At 49.0% G+C, this 15,365-nt stretch overlaps 1 long non-coding RNA gene across 2 annotated transcripts; it reads right to left on the minus strand.

The window, feature by feature from the left end:
- Positions 1–856: 856 nt before the first annotated feature.
- LOC109025659 (uncharacterized) lies at positions 857–11,787 on the minus strand. Of its 2 annotated transcripts, XR_008676735.2 has the most exons (6): positions 11,608–11,787; positions 9,433–9,559; positions 4,493–4,644; positions 4,213–4,344; positions 3,143–3,228; positions 857–1,599 (listed from the first exon to the last, which is right to left on the minus strand). It is a non-coding gene; the product is annotated as an uncharacterized lncRNA (long non-coding RNA). The 2 variants fall into 2 exon arrangements; XR_010130058.1 differs by having other exon boundaries at positions 3,143–4,344.
- Positions 11,788–15,365: the final 3,578 nt, after the last annotated feature.

Consider the following 15,365-nt stretch of genomic DNA (forward strand, 5'->3'; position numbering starts at 1 on the left):
GCTTGCAGTGAGCCGAGATTGTGCCACTGCACTCCAGCCTGGGCGGCAGAGTGAGACTCCGTCTCAACAAAAAAAAAGAAAAAAAGAAATGAAGCATTTGGCTTCACGCAGTGCCTCATGCCTGTAATCCTGGCACTTTGGGAGGCCAAAGTGGGTGGATCATTTGAGGTCAGGAGTTCGAGACCAGCTTGACCAACATGGTAAAACCCCGTCTCTACTAAAAATACAAAATTAGCAGGGCATGGTGGCCACACACCTGTAATCCTAGCTACTCGGGAGGCTGAGGCAGGATCACCTCTTGAACCCAGGAGCGGAGTTTGCAGTGAGCTGAGATGGTGCCATTGCACTCCAGCCTGGGCAACAAGAGTGAAACTCCATCTCAAAAAAAAAAAAAAAAAAAAAGAAATGAAGCAATTACAGTTTTTTTAAGTATATAATTTAATTTCCAAATGGAGCCTCCATTCTGCTAGGTGGCAGAAATTTTATGTCAGCTCATGGTTTCTTCAGCCAGTTCTGGATCCCAGCACAGCCTAACCCCTTGAAAACGTCTTCCAGGAGCTTTGTGTGTGTCCTTGTGGCCTCCCAAGTGCCCAGTCACCAGCTGCTTCTATCCATGGGTGCACACTGACATCTCTCAAGGCATCCTTCTTCCCATCTGGTCTCTTGTCATTGGATCAAATTAATGAGTGCCTGTCCCAACTATATGATCTCTCTAGGTCCTATTCTCTTTCAACCCTCTAGGGAACTCAGGAAACATTGGGCTATTGTCCATAATGTGGTGGTGATGGTGGTGGTGGTGGTGGTGGTGGTGGTGATGGTGATGATGATGGTGGTGGTGGTGGTGATGGTGGTGGTGGTGGTGGTGGTGGTGGTGGTGGTGGTGGTGGTGGTTGGTGGTGGTGGTGGTGGTGGTGATGGTGGTGGTGGTGGCGGCGATGGCAGCAGCAGTGGTGATGGCGATGGCGGCAGCGGCAGCAGTGGTGGTGGTGGTGGCAGTGTCACCCGAGGCTGCCTTGGTCCAGCCAGCACGCAGCCTTCTCTATTCATTCTCTCTCGTGTGGACCCGTGGGGGAATTCTATGAGTCTTGCCACTTCAGGGCTCCACTCAGAAGGCAAGGTGAAGTCTTCTTTGGACCCAGATTCCCAAATGGATCTGGAGTCTCCATTACACACAACCCCCTAGAGGTTTGACCCAGAATCCTCCTCTCAGGGTCATGTGACAATATCTACCCAACCCTCTTGCTTCTTCTCTCCTCCCTCTTGACTCTTTTCCCACCCGCCTCCTGCCATTGACTCCAGCCTATAGAATCTTTAAACAATCACTGGCGTATTGAAAGAATGGCTCTGGGTAATTAGGCATATTTCTGTTTCCAAATCTACTGTTTATGCATAAGCTTTATTCTCCAAGGCTTGCAAGAATAGGATTTTAAAGTTGAAAGGCCTAGATTTTTGCAACCTAAAGCTTTTTCTTTAAAAAATATTTTTTTTCTTATGTCTGACATGAGAAAATTAGGAGCTCAAAAATTGAGAGTCGCCATCTTGGTTGTCTGCCTTCTCTGGTGGCATCCCTTTCCTGGGGTAGTAAGCCTCAGCTGCCACCTGAAAAAGAAGGATCTCAAATTACAGGAACTACCCAATATGAAAACCATAGCAATAGTTAATGCAGAAATGGAATCATCACGAAGATAACGCAGCTTAAATTTCAGGCCTCCCTTGGAAGAGCTGCTTCCCCAACCTTGGGAGGACTCAAGCAATAGATTAACATGGTTTTTTGTTTTTGTTGTTGTTGTTGTTTTGGGTTTTTTTTTTTTTTTTTTTGAGACAGAGTCTCACTCTGTTGCCCAGGCTGGAGTGGAGTGGCACAGTCTCGGCTCACTGCAACCTCCGCCTCCCGGGTTCACGCCATTCTCCTGCCTCAGCCTCCTGAGTAGCTGGGACTACAGGCACCCACCACCATGCCCGGCTAATTTTTTGTATTTTCAGTAGAGACAGGGTTTCACCGTGTTAGCCAGGATGGTCTCTATCTCCTGACCTCGTGATCCGCCTGCCTGGGCCTCCCAAAGTGCTGGGATTACAGGCGTGAGCCACTGCGCCCGGCCCAGCATGTTTTTATAAAATATGCAAAAATCAAGATATAATATTTTAACAATTCCTGAAGCCCACGTCTCCCACTCAGACTTCGTTTCCACCACCACACGTCTGCTTGTGTTGGGTGGTGATGCGGCTCTTTGGGGCTTTAGCCGAAGGGAAGTCGAACTGGGTCTACACAGTAACATCCTCAGCCTGGACTAGGGCAGTGCACACCCTCTACTTTCAGAAGCTCCTCTCTTGTCCTTCTCTAGCTGCATTTCTACCCTAAGGGCAAGGAGTCTACAGGGCCAAAGGGAGCTTCACCCTCTTCCAGGCTACTCCTCAGGTGCGGCAGCCATGGGAATCTGCCTCTCAGAGCTTCCTTGAAGAACAGCATGAGGGACTGGGTGCAGTGGCTCACGCCTGTAATCCCAGCACTCTGGGAGGCCGACGTGGGCAGATCATAAGGTCAAGAGATCGAGACCAGCCTGGCCAACATGGTGAAACCCCATCTCTACTAAAAATACAAAAATTACCCGGGCCTGGTGGCGCACACCTGCAGTCCCAGCTACTTGGGAGGCTGAGGCAGGAGAATCGCTTGAAGCCGGGAGGCAGAGGTTGCAGTGAGTCGAGATTGTGCCACTGCACTCCAGCCTGGCAACAGAGAGAGACTCTGTCAAAAAAAAAAGGAAAAAAAAAAAGAAGAGCGTGCTGTCAGCAGCAAGGGCTGCAGTTAGCTGAGACCTCCAGCTAGAACAGCATCAGGATCTACCACATTGTCTGAGTCAAGGCCACACTTCCACCAGGCAACCTTCAGCTAAAGAGGGACCACAGCAGGAATCCTAGTGGCTGGCCAGTTCTGCCAGTGGGAGAGCCTTCTCATGGGCAGTCTTTCACTATAGCTCCCTATTGGGTTGGACCAGGTTTCATCAGATGGCATCTCACTCTGAGCCTCTACCTGCTTACTCTGCTCCTTCTCTAGTTCCTTTCACAGGTTCAGATTGGCATTGGGATATGAAGTCTTTTTCTGCCCAATCCTGCTTCATCCTCCTATCATGTTAACAAGGCTTACCTCTTACTCAGTCTCCAGCACTCCTAACTGACTCCATTTCTTCTACCCAGAGGACCTGACCTGACACCATCGATGCTGGAAGTGGCCTGAGAAAGCAATAAAGAGAGGGCGTGGCACCTTGATCAGCTAGCATGAGGGCTCCATCCCAGGTGGTCTGGGAGGCACAGAGGGTGCCTAGGATGACACAGCAACCCAGTTGCTATACTTTCAGTGATGCTGACTTGGGAAATTGCTCTGATGGTGGGAAGACCCAGGTGGTGGATGCCCCTGATGACTTTGGTTCCCAAGACCCCTCTGAGCCCTCAGTGCTGGCAGGGATTGCCACTTCTCTCAAGAGTCAGCCCTTTCCCCACCCTGTAGAGGTCTCTCCCCTACACGATAGCAGGGCCCCCCGCAGGACCTGCCCCCATCTCCTTTCCTGGCTGCAAAGCCAATAAGTAGGATTACATGGCAGCATAACCCAGCTGGGGACAGGCTAGGCTTGATAAGGGAGGAAAGCAAGAGCCCCCAAAGGTGCTGCAAGAGTGGACTGCCGTAGACCAGTGGGCGCTAAGGAGGGTCCAGGCAGGGAGGGTCTTGATCAGGGTGGGGCTTAAGACCAGGTTTATTAGTTCATTCTCATACTTCTATAAAGAACTACCTGAGACTGGGTACTTTATAAAGAAAAGAGGTTTAATTGGCTCACGGTTCTGCAGGCTGAACAGGAAGCATAGCAGCTTCTTCTCAGCTTCTGGGGAGGCTCCAGAAAACTTACAATCTTGTGGTGGAGGAAGGGGACACGGGCACGTCTTACATGCCAGAGCAGGAGGAAGAGAGAGAGGGGGAGGAGGTGCTACACACTTTTAGACAAGCAGATCTTGTGAGAACTCTATCATGAGAGCCGCACTGGGGAGACGGCGCTAACGCATTCATGAGAACCTGCCCCCATGATCCAATCGCCTCCCACCAGGCTCCTCCGCCAACACTGAGGATTACAGTTTGACATGAGATGTGGATGGAGACACAGATCCATACAGATCCAAACTGTATCATTCCACCCCGGCCGCTCCCAAATCTCATGTCCTTCTCACATTGCAAAATCCAATCATGCCTTCTCAACAGTTCCTTCCCCGAAGTCTTAACTCATTCCAGCATTAGCTCAAAAGTCCACAGTCCAAAGTCTCATCTGAGACAAGGCTAGTTAGTCCCTTCCACCTATGAACCTGTAAAATCAAAAACAATTAGTTACTTCCAACATACCGTGGGGGTACAGGCATTGGGTAAATACTCCCGTTCCAAAAGGGAGAAATCGGCCGAAAGAAAGAGGCTGCAGTCCCCACTCAAGTCTGAAACCCAGCAGGGTGCCATTACCTCTTAAAGCTCCAAAATAATCTCCTCGATTCCACGTCTCACATCCAGGGCACAGTGATGCAAGGGGTGGGCTCCCAAAGCCTTGGGCAGCTCTGCCTCTGGGGCTCTGCAGGGCTCAACCCCTGCGGCTGCTCATAGGCTGGCGTGGTGCCCTGAAGCAGGAGAGGCACATGGTAGTACTTTAATCGCCAGGAGCCAGAAGGTCACACCCATTGTAACAACTGGCAAGGCTGGAGTGGCAGCCAACAGGGCTTGACTTCCAGAGTGAAGGAGATGTTGACAGAATACAGCAATGCTAGTGAGTGGCGGCCCATACGTGGACTGCTGTGTATGTGTGTGTGTGTGTGTGTATTTATGTGTGTATATATAAACTGGACTGGAGTTAGCTTTTTGAAAAATATGACTTTTTAGTTTACTCAATGTCATTTTATTTATTTGTTTTTTTTTGAGACGGGCTCTCACTACATTGCCCAGGTTGGTTTCGATCTCCTGGGCTCAAACAAGTCTCCCAACTCAGCCTCCCGAGTAGCTGGGATTACAGGCATGAGACACAGCCCCTGACTGAAGTCAGTTTCCAGAACTGAGAACTATTGACTGAAGAGGTGGCTGGGTACCCAGGAGAAAGAATCCTGTGACATGATGGTTTTTAAAGTAGAGATTTCAGATAAACAACAGGACCTATGACCATTTACTAGAGTGACTTTTTGCTGGGGAAAGAGGGTTGCTCAGCTATTTGAAGGACTATCTGAAGATCTGAATTGACATTGACATCCAGAGATCCAAAGACTCCTCCTAGCCCATCTCTTAGAGTAGGGTCGTGCAAAAAGCCAGGGAAGAAAGCGAGTGCTGGCTGAAGTCCAGCTGAGAGTGGGTCCACTGGCTCCGTGGATCCATCCTAAGGTCATTTTCTCAGTCCCTGAACGTATAATTGGCATTGGAAAAACTCCCACATTGGGTTTTTGGCCTGTAGAGTAAAAGCTGTCATACTGGGGAAAGCCAAGTGAAAACTCTTGATACTACTCCCACCCTGAACCTCAGCCAAGAGAGGAAAATACAAACAATATCGCATCCTGGGGGCTGCTAGAGATTAATGCCACCCTTATGGAACTCAAGGAGGCATGGCTGGAGGTCTCCCCCGTATTTCCATTTAGTTGACCAGACTGGCCCCTGCAGGAACCAGAGGGAACCCAGAGAACTGTGGACCACCACAAACCCAAATAGTAATAGCCCCAGTTACCACAACCAATGTAGTATCTTTGCCAGAGCAGATTACTACGGCCATTGATTTAATGAGTGCATTCTTTTTTATCCTGATCAGAAAAGAGAATCAGAAATATTCTGCATTCATATGGAATGGACAACACACATTTACAGTTTTGCCCCAGGGCTCTTTGACTCACTCACTTGCTTTCTGTCTTAACATAGTCTAGAGAGATCTGGATTGTTTGGGCATCCCACAGAGCATCATATTGATCCATGAAACTGATGACATCTTTCTAATTTGGCAGGATGAGAAAGAAGTAGCTGGCCTGTAGAGGACTTGGTAAAGTACATGTGCTCTTGAGGGTGGGGAAGAAACTCTATGAAGATTCAGAGACTAGCATATCAATAAAGTTTTTAGGGATGAAGTGATCAGGGGCATGCCAGGGCATCCTCTCCAAAGTAAAAGACAAATTGCTGCGTTTTATAACCCCCATTGCAAAGAAGGAGGCACGATGCCTGATACGCCCCTTGGGTTCTAGAGGCAATACACTCCACACTTAGGAAGGCTATTCTAGACCATCTGGTAAGTGACATGGAAGGCTGCCAGCTCTGAGTGGCCAAGAGCAGAGTGGGGCCTGCAGCAGGTTCAGGCTGTGGTGCAGGCAGCCCTGCCGCTTGGGCCATTTGATCCAGCAGTCCCTGCGGTGCTGGAGGTGTCAATGGTGGAGGAGGATGCAGTGTAGAGCAAATGACAAGCCGCCATGGGAGCATCACAACACAGGCTCCTGGGGGCCCGGAGCAAGGCCATGCCATCTGCAGCAGAGAATACATGCTTTTCGAAAAGCAGCTCTCGGTGTGTCATTGAGCCCTGATGGGAATGGGAGAGTTGCCCAGGGGATCTAAGTGAATGCATCTAGAAATACCCAGCATGATCTGGGCTCTCACAGAGTGATGGAAAAGGTTCACCTGGGATGAAGCCTGAGCTGGGGGTGAGGGAGCACAGGGAAGTTGTATGAGCAGGTGTCCCAGACCCTGTGTCATCTGCCACAGCTGCACCATCACCCCTCCCTCAGCACACCCCCATGGCCATCCTGTCGGTGGGAGTGGGCGGGGGTGCCTTCTATACCCGGCTGAGGGTGGAGAAAGGGCCTGAATTTAATTTGCAGATGGTTTGGCTGGGTGCTGTGTGCGGAAACAAGCAGAAACTGGAGAGCAGCTGCCTTACAGCGACACTCAGGGACAGAGCGCTAAAGACAGTGGCCAGGGGAAACCCTTCTGATCAGGGGGATTCCAGCATTGTCCCTGGTCATACACTTTGTGTGGAAGGAATCTTTGCCAAAGGTGAAAAAAATCTGAACTCATGGCACTGACAAGAGTTCACCTTATCACCTGACCTGGCAGACTGGTCAGGGGCCAGCCTAGAAGAATGAATGATCAGAGACCAGGAGGTGTGGGGGAGAGGCAGTTCATGGATATATGGAAATTGACATAAAGAATGGTGATCTTTGCATTATATATCAACTACCTGAAAGCATTAGTCACGAAAGGGGCACGAAATAGCCAAGTAGGCAAAATAGCTCAGCCATGGGATGTCAGCTAGCATATGCCATGAGCTATGAACTGGCAGAAGCAGAGATGACATATGGGCCCAGCAGCATGAACTCCCACTTACTAAAGCCAATCTGGCTATTGTGCACCGTGGCGGTCAGGGAGGAGTGTGGCTCAGATCTCCCTTCCAGAAGGAACTTGCTGGTCAGCGGCAAGGAGAATAGTTAGCTGGCAGCATCCAGCTGAAGCCCCTTCACAATTCACTACAGCCCCTCCTGGGTGGCCCGGCCAGCAGTGAGCACGCTGGGAGCTTTCTATGCCCAAAGCAGGACTCCTCTGATGGGCAGTCTGCACCAGAACTGCCCATCGGGTTGACCACATTGTAAATGATCTCCAGGACAGTGTGGGGCTCTCCCTGCCCATTTTTGCCCTCGACACATTTCAGATCAGCATTGTGATCTGAAGCCTTCCCCAACCAACCCTCCTCTGTCGCTTTTTATCTTTCAAAAATGTCTCTCCTCAGGAACCCTCTTGCATCCCCAATTCCATTCCTGGATCTGCTTATCAGAAGACCTGGATTGATACTCCAGGCCCAGAGACCCTTGCCAACATCAGTCATGCTACCAGGGCCCGTCAGGACCGCTGCCCTCGTCCTCCCAAAGGCCGGCTCACACTGGTGTGCAACCCCAGGCCTGAGGGGCTGCAAAAATGGCTGTGTACACGGGAATGGTCGATCTTAGCCATGAGCCTGGGCTATCCACACACGTGCCACAGCCCTCAGGCTGCAAAGTGCTTCCTCCTGGAGAAGGAGAACCGGCAGCCAGCCAGGGGGCAGGGCCAGCTTTCCCCACACAACACATTCTCGATGGAACCCAGGATTCTGAGAATTCTAAATTTGAATCTGGCCTTTCAAATTGTCAGGGTAGAAGGATGGGACACAGTGTATTTAACGGTTTGTTAGCGTGACTGATGACTTTCAGGAATTTATTTTAAACATATGAAAAGGGGACCTCCTTTCTAGTCTCGTCCTGGGCTATGCAATTGTTAGGAGTAGGCCTGGCCTGGAGATTCATTTATTTGGGTAAATGGGATATACTGATGCATTTCAAAATCACTTTCATTAGCTTGTTGCTAGCCATCCTGGTGGAAGAGTGGTTTCTAGAAATCCTCCTGAGGCCTGTGGTGCCCACTCACCAGGCATCATGACAGAAAGTGCAGTGCTCAAAGTCACACTGAAACAAATGCATTCTGGCTGTAAAAGGTTGGGTTTGTGGGGATGAAGCAAGGCAGGGCAAGGTTGAAGGAAATGCTTCTAATCATGAATATGTAATTGCAATTGCAAGCAGAGAATTTGTTTGTCATTGATACCTAGTTGAAGCCATCAATAATAAAAAAACAAATTTTGACCAACTGTGCTAAGGAAAAGACTGAATTAACTTTATAATCTCTTTATAGAAACAGAAAATACTACCACAAAACCATTGCCATAGGAAGAAGCTATTAAAATGCATGCAGCCAAAAAATGTAGGAAAAAGGTATTAGAAGCATAGAAGACAATTAATAAAATGTAGTACATTATTTTTCTACATTTTGTGATATTTGTAGTATTTGTTCAGTTTTTCTTTTTTCTTTTTTCTTGAGACAGGATCTCACTCTGTTACTCAGGCTGGAGCACAGTGGCGTGATCACAGCTCACTGCAGCCTCAACCTCTCAAGCTCAGGTGATCCTCCCACCTCAGCCTCCTGAGTAGCTGGGACTACAGGCGTGTGCTACCACGCCTGGCTAATTTTTGCATTTTTTGTAGAGGTGGAGTTTCACCACATTGCCCAGGCTGGTCTGGAATTCCTGGACTCAAGTGATCTGCCCATCTCCACCTCCTGAAGTGTTGGGATTACAGGCATGAGCCACCGTGCCTGGCCCAGTTTTTCTTTTTAATTGTAATTTGTTGTGATTTTTTTTCTCCTAAGTAAATATCCTCTTTTATATTTAATGTGTTTGTAAATTTGTATTCTTCTTTCTTAAAAAGGACCCTCCACACTGAATAAGCTTCAGGCCCTACAACACCCAGATCCACTCCTGAATGAATATTATTATTACTAGTCAAAGTATTATTTTATCACATCCATGAGGGAGATAGAATTGCCTCTGTTTTACAGAAAAGTAAAGGCCAGGAGATGAAGTTGCTTACTCATTCTGACTCTGAATGCTTTTCCCGCTAGATTCTGGAATCTTCAGGCTTCTTGGCGCTCAGCCTGTTCGTTGATCCTCCTGCTGCTTCTACCACCCAGATCCCAGCAGAGAAAGCCAGAGGGAGACTAAATAGGAAGAAGAAGCCTCTCTGAATAAGCTGAGAAGGTTCCATAACGTCCCACTCTTCCGCCGCCCGTGGTCAGGGAGCTGGGGTGGGGGTGGGAGTGGCCACACAGAAACCAAAAACCAACTGGCCCAAACAACCAGCTTTTGCAGGAAGGCAGAACAGGCAGTTAGGGGCTCCGGATCCCAGGCCAGGACCCTCGGACCTCAGTTAACGGCTAGTGTAGCTGAAGCCTGACGTCACCAACAGGGACGAGGAGGAGAGTAGGGAAGGATTACATATCTGTGGTTCTGATTTCCTGAAATAGTCCAGCCCTGCATGAAAGGTCTGCTGTGCAGAGTCGGAGTCCAATCCAAGTTCAGGATGGCCACTAAGGGCACCTGATTTATCACTTATCTTTAGCCATGGGCCATGAACATTCCTTTGCTAATCAAGGCTGTTAACAACCCCAAAAGCGTTGCCTCTTAGAGCAGAAAGAATCCCAAGATCACTGAATCCAGGAATTCTTAGGTCCACCCTGAAGAAACAGAGAATCAATGAGTGACACTTCCAAAAGCTCAATGCATGCAATTTAAACTATCATTTTGGCCAAGATATATATTTTTCTGTTGTTAAAATGTCTTCGGTGAAATGATGGAAATAATGATGGTGATATTTGCTAGTAGTTATTGAGTGTTGCCATGTTCTGGGCATTGTGTTAAAAAGCCTTGCACGGTGTATCTCAATCACCATAAGAACCTTAAGAGAAAGACACAATTTTGGTTTTTTTTGAGACAGAGTCTCTGTCACCCAGGCTGAAGTGCAGTGGCAGGATCTTGGCTCACTGCAACCTGCACCTCCTGGGTTCAAGTGATTCTCCTGCCTCAGCCTCCCAAGTAGAGGGACTACAGGCACACACCACCATGCCCGGCTAATTTGTTTATTTATTTATTTATTTTCTGAAATGGAGTCTTGCTCTGTCACCCAGGCTGGAGTGCAGTGGCGCAATCTTGGCTCACTGCAGCCTCCGCCTCCCGGGTTCAAGTGATTCTCCTGCCTCAGCCTCCTGTGTAGCTGGGATTACAGGAACCCACCAGCACACCCAGCTAATTTTTGTATTTTTTGGTAGAGACAGGGTTTCGCCATGTTGGCCAGGCTAGTCTCGAACTCCTGACCTCGTGATCTGCCCACCTCAGCCTCCCAAAGTGCTGGGATTACAGGCGTGAGCCACTGTGCCTGGCCTAATTATTAACCCACTTTTTCTTCGGAATAAACTAAGGCTAGGGGAGATCAAACTGGTACAAGTCACACAGCAGCATGTCACAGAGTTGGGACCTGAACTCGGCAGGTCTGATTTCCTTGTGCCCGCTCTTAACTAACTGTCACATCACCCTGCCTCTGTAGATTAAATGCAGTTTTCAATTCTGACATCCTGATCTCCCCAAGTAAAAGTGTGGTGGCTGGGCGTTGCAGCTCATGCCTGTAATCCCAGCATTTTGGGAGGTTGAGGCAGGCAGATGGCTTGAGCTCAGGAGTTCGAGACCAGCCTGGGCAACAGTCTGTGAATCCCTGTCTCTACAAAAAATACAAAAATTAGTTGGGCATAGTGGCATGTGCCTATAGTCCCAGCTCCTCAGGAGGCTGAGGTGGGAGGATGGCTTGAACCTCAGAGGCGGAGGCTGCAGTGAGCCAAGAATGTGCCACTGCACTCCAGCCTGGGTGACAGAGCAAGACTCTGTCTTAAAAAAATAGAAATTTAAAAAGTGTGGCAACCCTGGGTTGGAACCTTGTGTTTTCTTAAAGAACTTATCCTGGCCTAGAAGTCTGGAGGCCTGAATGCCATTGGTGTAACTTGTCAGGTTCATCTGACACTTGCTTGGGGAGATGTACTTGAGTTACCCAATGTCATCCAGCAAGTTGGAAGCAAAATTAGACAGGGAAAAGACCTGGCCGAGTAGAATTTCAGCATCTGTGAGATATGAAAATTTGGGAATTTCCTTTGGTTTGGACAATGGCTGACTACAGGAAAGGCAACCTCTAGAAATAAATTCAGAAAACAATTCTTCCAACCTATGTTTCCCCAGGGACATCCCGGCTTCGACAATGTACTTCTGTGCAGCTCCAGGAATGCCTCTGCATTCCTCAGCAGAGTGGGAATTTCCAGTCCTGGTTCCTGGAGGCGCATTCTCACCTCTCCCTGCTGTACTGCCTCCCACTCAGGAACTTCTTTCCCATTGGCTGTCTCCATGGTGAAACCAAGGGAAAGAGAGAGTTTAGATGGTTGCCATGGCAACAACAAAGGAGCTGTGGTTTCCTTGGTGATACCGGGAAGGTAGAGGCGGCAGGGCTCTAGGGATCTGTTCCCCACCCCAGTTCCCCTGCCTAGCTCACATCCTGGGCTGCCTGGATTAGGACCATGCATGACAATAATAGCAAAACCTTCCAGATGACAGACACTCTCGGGGCCAGTGAGGCAGTGCTCTGTTCGGACTGTGGGTCCAGGCACACTCGGTCTGGGGCATGTTATTTCACCCTTCAGTCTCTGCTGCCTCATCTGTAAAATGGGGCTAATCATAGGATCAACTTGTTAGGGTTATGAGGAAAGTAAATGTGAAGTGCTTAGCTTGTGGTGAGTGGGAGTCAATTTGAACCCTGATGATTACATGGTAACTGTTGCTGTTACAGACTAATAACCTGTGTCAGTACAATGCAGAGAGGGAGGCAAGGCAGGTTAATAAAGCCATCTTGGGCCAGGCGTGGTGGCTCACACCTGTAATCCCAGCACTTTGGGAGGCCAAGGCGGATGGATCGCCTGAGGTCGGGAGTTCGAGACCAGCCTGGCCAACATGGCAAAATCCCGTCTCTACTAAAAATACAAAAATTAGCCGGGCGTAGTGGCAGGCGCCTATTATCCCAGCTACTCGGGAGGCTGAGGCAGGAGAATCACTTGAACCCCGGAGGCGGAGGTTGCAGTGAGCCGAGATGGCACTATTGCACTCTAGCCTGGGCAACAAGAGCGAAACTCCGTCTCAAAAAAATAAATAAATAAAAATAAGGCCATCTTGGGGAAGAGGAAGCTGGAGGTCAGGGTTGGTAAGTGGGTCAGCCTGAGTCCCACCATCGTCAAGAGCTGGTGCTGGAGTGAGAAGTCAGGCATGTGGACCCAGAGTTCAGTGCTCTTTCCACCACACACCCACTCCCCCCCTCGAATGGTATACACTTGGCCACCAGCTGGGCCTGCTTTCCTCACCTCGATCAGAGACCCTGAAAGCAGAGTATCAGCCCCTACTCCTGCCCCATGTCACTTGGTTTGTACCATAGGCCTGGACCAAGGCCACACAAGCATCTAGATGATTCTCAAAGCAATTAAGAAGCACAAAAAGGGAAGACTGAGCAAATTCAGTGAAGTCTCCCCATTCCGTAATTACTGGGAATTAGTCTACACTGAAGGCTGGGCTGCCGGTGACTGACAGAATGCTTCACGTTTCAGTGAGTGGCTTTTGCATCATGTAGCCTCTCCCAGCATTCCTCAATCATACAATTTATACATTATTGAAGTTTCACCTGTGTGATCTAGTCGTTGTCGTTATTTAGAAGGTGACACATCATCATTCTCGGAAGACTTACCAACTTTAGAACTAACCTGATTTATAATCAAATTCTAAATTCCACCCACTTCATTCTAAAATGTGAGTTTGGATGACTTCATTAACCTCTTTGAGCATCAGTTTTCCTGATCTGTAAGAGGGGCACATAATGCTATCTCTTGACAGATTCCTTGCGAAGCTGAGAGGTGCTGTATATATAACACCTGGTACATTAGAAGTTATTCAACACGTGGTAGCCTTTCTTATTAAACACAGACGAGCTCATCACCGTTCTCGTTAGTCCCCCATTGGGGTGGATGCCCCGTGGCAGAATCGGGCTGCACAGGGTTCTGTGACAAGGTGAGCTCAGGAACGTGTTGCTGACGTCAGTGCAGGCTCTTCCTTGCCTCACACGCAGGTAATTATTTTAGTCTTCAGCTGAATCATCACTCTCTAGGCCAGACAGCAAAGCAAGCTGCCTGGCTCAAATCTGCAGGGCTGTCTGGGAGTGCCCATCTTGGGGCCATTGGTCACAGCCACAGGGGTGGGTCCCTGGCTGCAGGTTTGGATTGCATGGTCCTCCCTGGTGCCCCTGCCTAACAGCATGGAAAGTTAATATGTGACCAAAACCCACCAATGAACTTGTATCTCCTAGGAATTTGGGATTGAGTCCAAGAGAGAGTTTAGTTAGTATCTTGATGTGGTTAAAATGTTTATATATAAAGCTTGGAATGGAGAATTGGCCATTTGCCACTTGATCCAGGCACTTGATCCAGGGAAAGACACACACGCATGCGCACATACATTCACACAAGTGCACACACACGCACGCACGAATACACAGATGCAGAATTCAGGGACAGATATCCCAGATCATGTGTCTGATCCTTTCTGGGTCCTGGGAGCATTTCTGACCTTAAGTTTGGTGAAATACCTTAAAATACATTCTCCCTTCTGGATTTTGTTATTGTTGTTAAACTAGGTCAAGTTTATTTCTACTATTTGCCACCAAGAGAAGGGAGATGGCCTATGAAGGGCAGGGCTGTGCTGCGATAGGTTGAAAGAATTTGATTAACCAAGGTTCTACTCCTCAGGCTTTCGTTTAAATAATAATAAAGAAACTCTCACATGCTGAGCAAAGGGATTATCATGACCTTTTCTCATAGCAGATCCTCCTCAGCAGAGGGACCTCCGCAAAGGCAGACTGACACCACTTTTCAAAGCCTCAGCAACCGCATTGAAGCAGTTATTGGTTTTCACTGTTGCCTGATAAGCTCATTCCCCTCCGGGTGCACGAAAGATCTGGAAAGCAAAATATGAAATGCACCCCTGTACTGCCTGCCGTGGTTAGGGTTTCTGACTAAATTAGTTCCTGTGGAAGCAGCAAGCAATGCTTCCCTCTATGCTGGAAGCTGTCTGTGATAGTCCCATAATCAATGAGAAAAGCCCAGGGTTTGGGGATTGCCCCAGAAAACCAGCCATCCATCCCCACCACCCTCCAGGATGGGGATTCAGAAGCACTCAGGAAAGTGCCCAAGATGGCGGCCCATCAAGAAGCCAGCACCAGGCCAAAGGTCATGGGGCTCAGAGGGAGGAGGCTCAGGGGTGCAGGGCCACCTTTCCTGCCTCTGAAGGACTGTCTCGAGGAAGGAGTGGGAGGGAGGAGCTGGTACAGGTCGTTTATAGGCAGGATGTTTGTTAAGGAGTGCCATCTGCACCTGCCCTGGAAAAGAGGGAGGAAGGAAGCAGGATTGGGCAAAAGGAGAAGGTGAGGCCCAATGACAGACTCGCTGACCACAGAAAGCCCGGGAGCTAGAATGGCCCTCACAGCTGATGAGCCCAGCTGACCAAGCCCTTATACCTTCCCCATTGGATGTGGGCCACCCCAAAATGGTATGACCTTGGGCCAACCAGCTCTCTGCAGCTGAGGCAAATCCTGAAGGGGCTGACAGCTTTGTCTGTAGACAGCATTCCCACGAGCTAGGGAAGCAAGTTTTTTGGCGAAGGGGCGTCTGGGTGACACATCACAGTGTCCACCTAAGGTACCCCCTGCAGAAGGCAGAACAGAAACCACTCAGAGGAAACTACAGGAAGCCAGATCCTGGTGCAGGCTGCTGTACTGGCTGCAGCTGCTTGTCCTCTTTTTATTAGAATTAGTGGGGAGGCTATTAGGCTGAGAGAGCTCCAACACCTCAGGTTCCTAAGCAAAGAAAAGCCCAACTCAGTGAAAAGAGTAAAATG

Source organism: Gorilla gorilla, chromosome 12, assembly GCF_029281585.2.
Source record: "Gorilla gorilla gorilla isolate KB3781 chromosome 12, NHGRI_mGorGor1-v2.1_pri, whole genome shotgun sequence".
Lineage (NCBI taxonomy): Eukaryota > Metazoa > Chordata > Mammalia > Primates > Hominidae > Gorilla > Gorilla gorilla.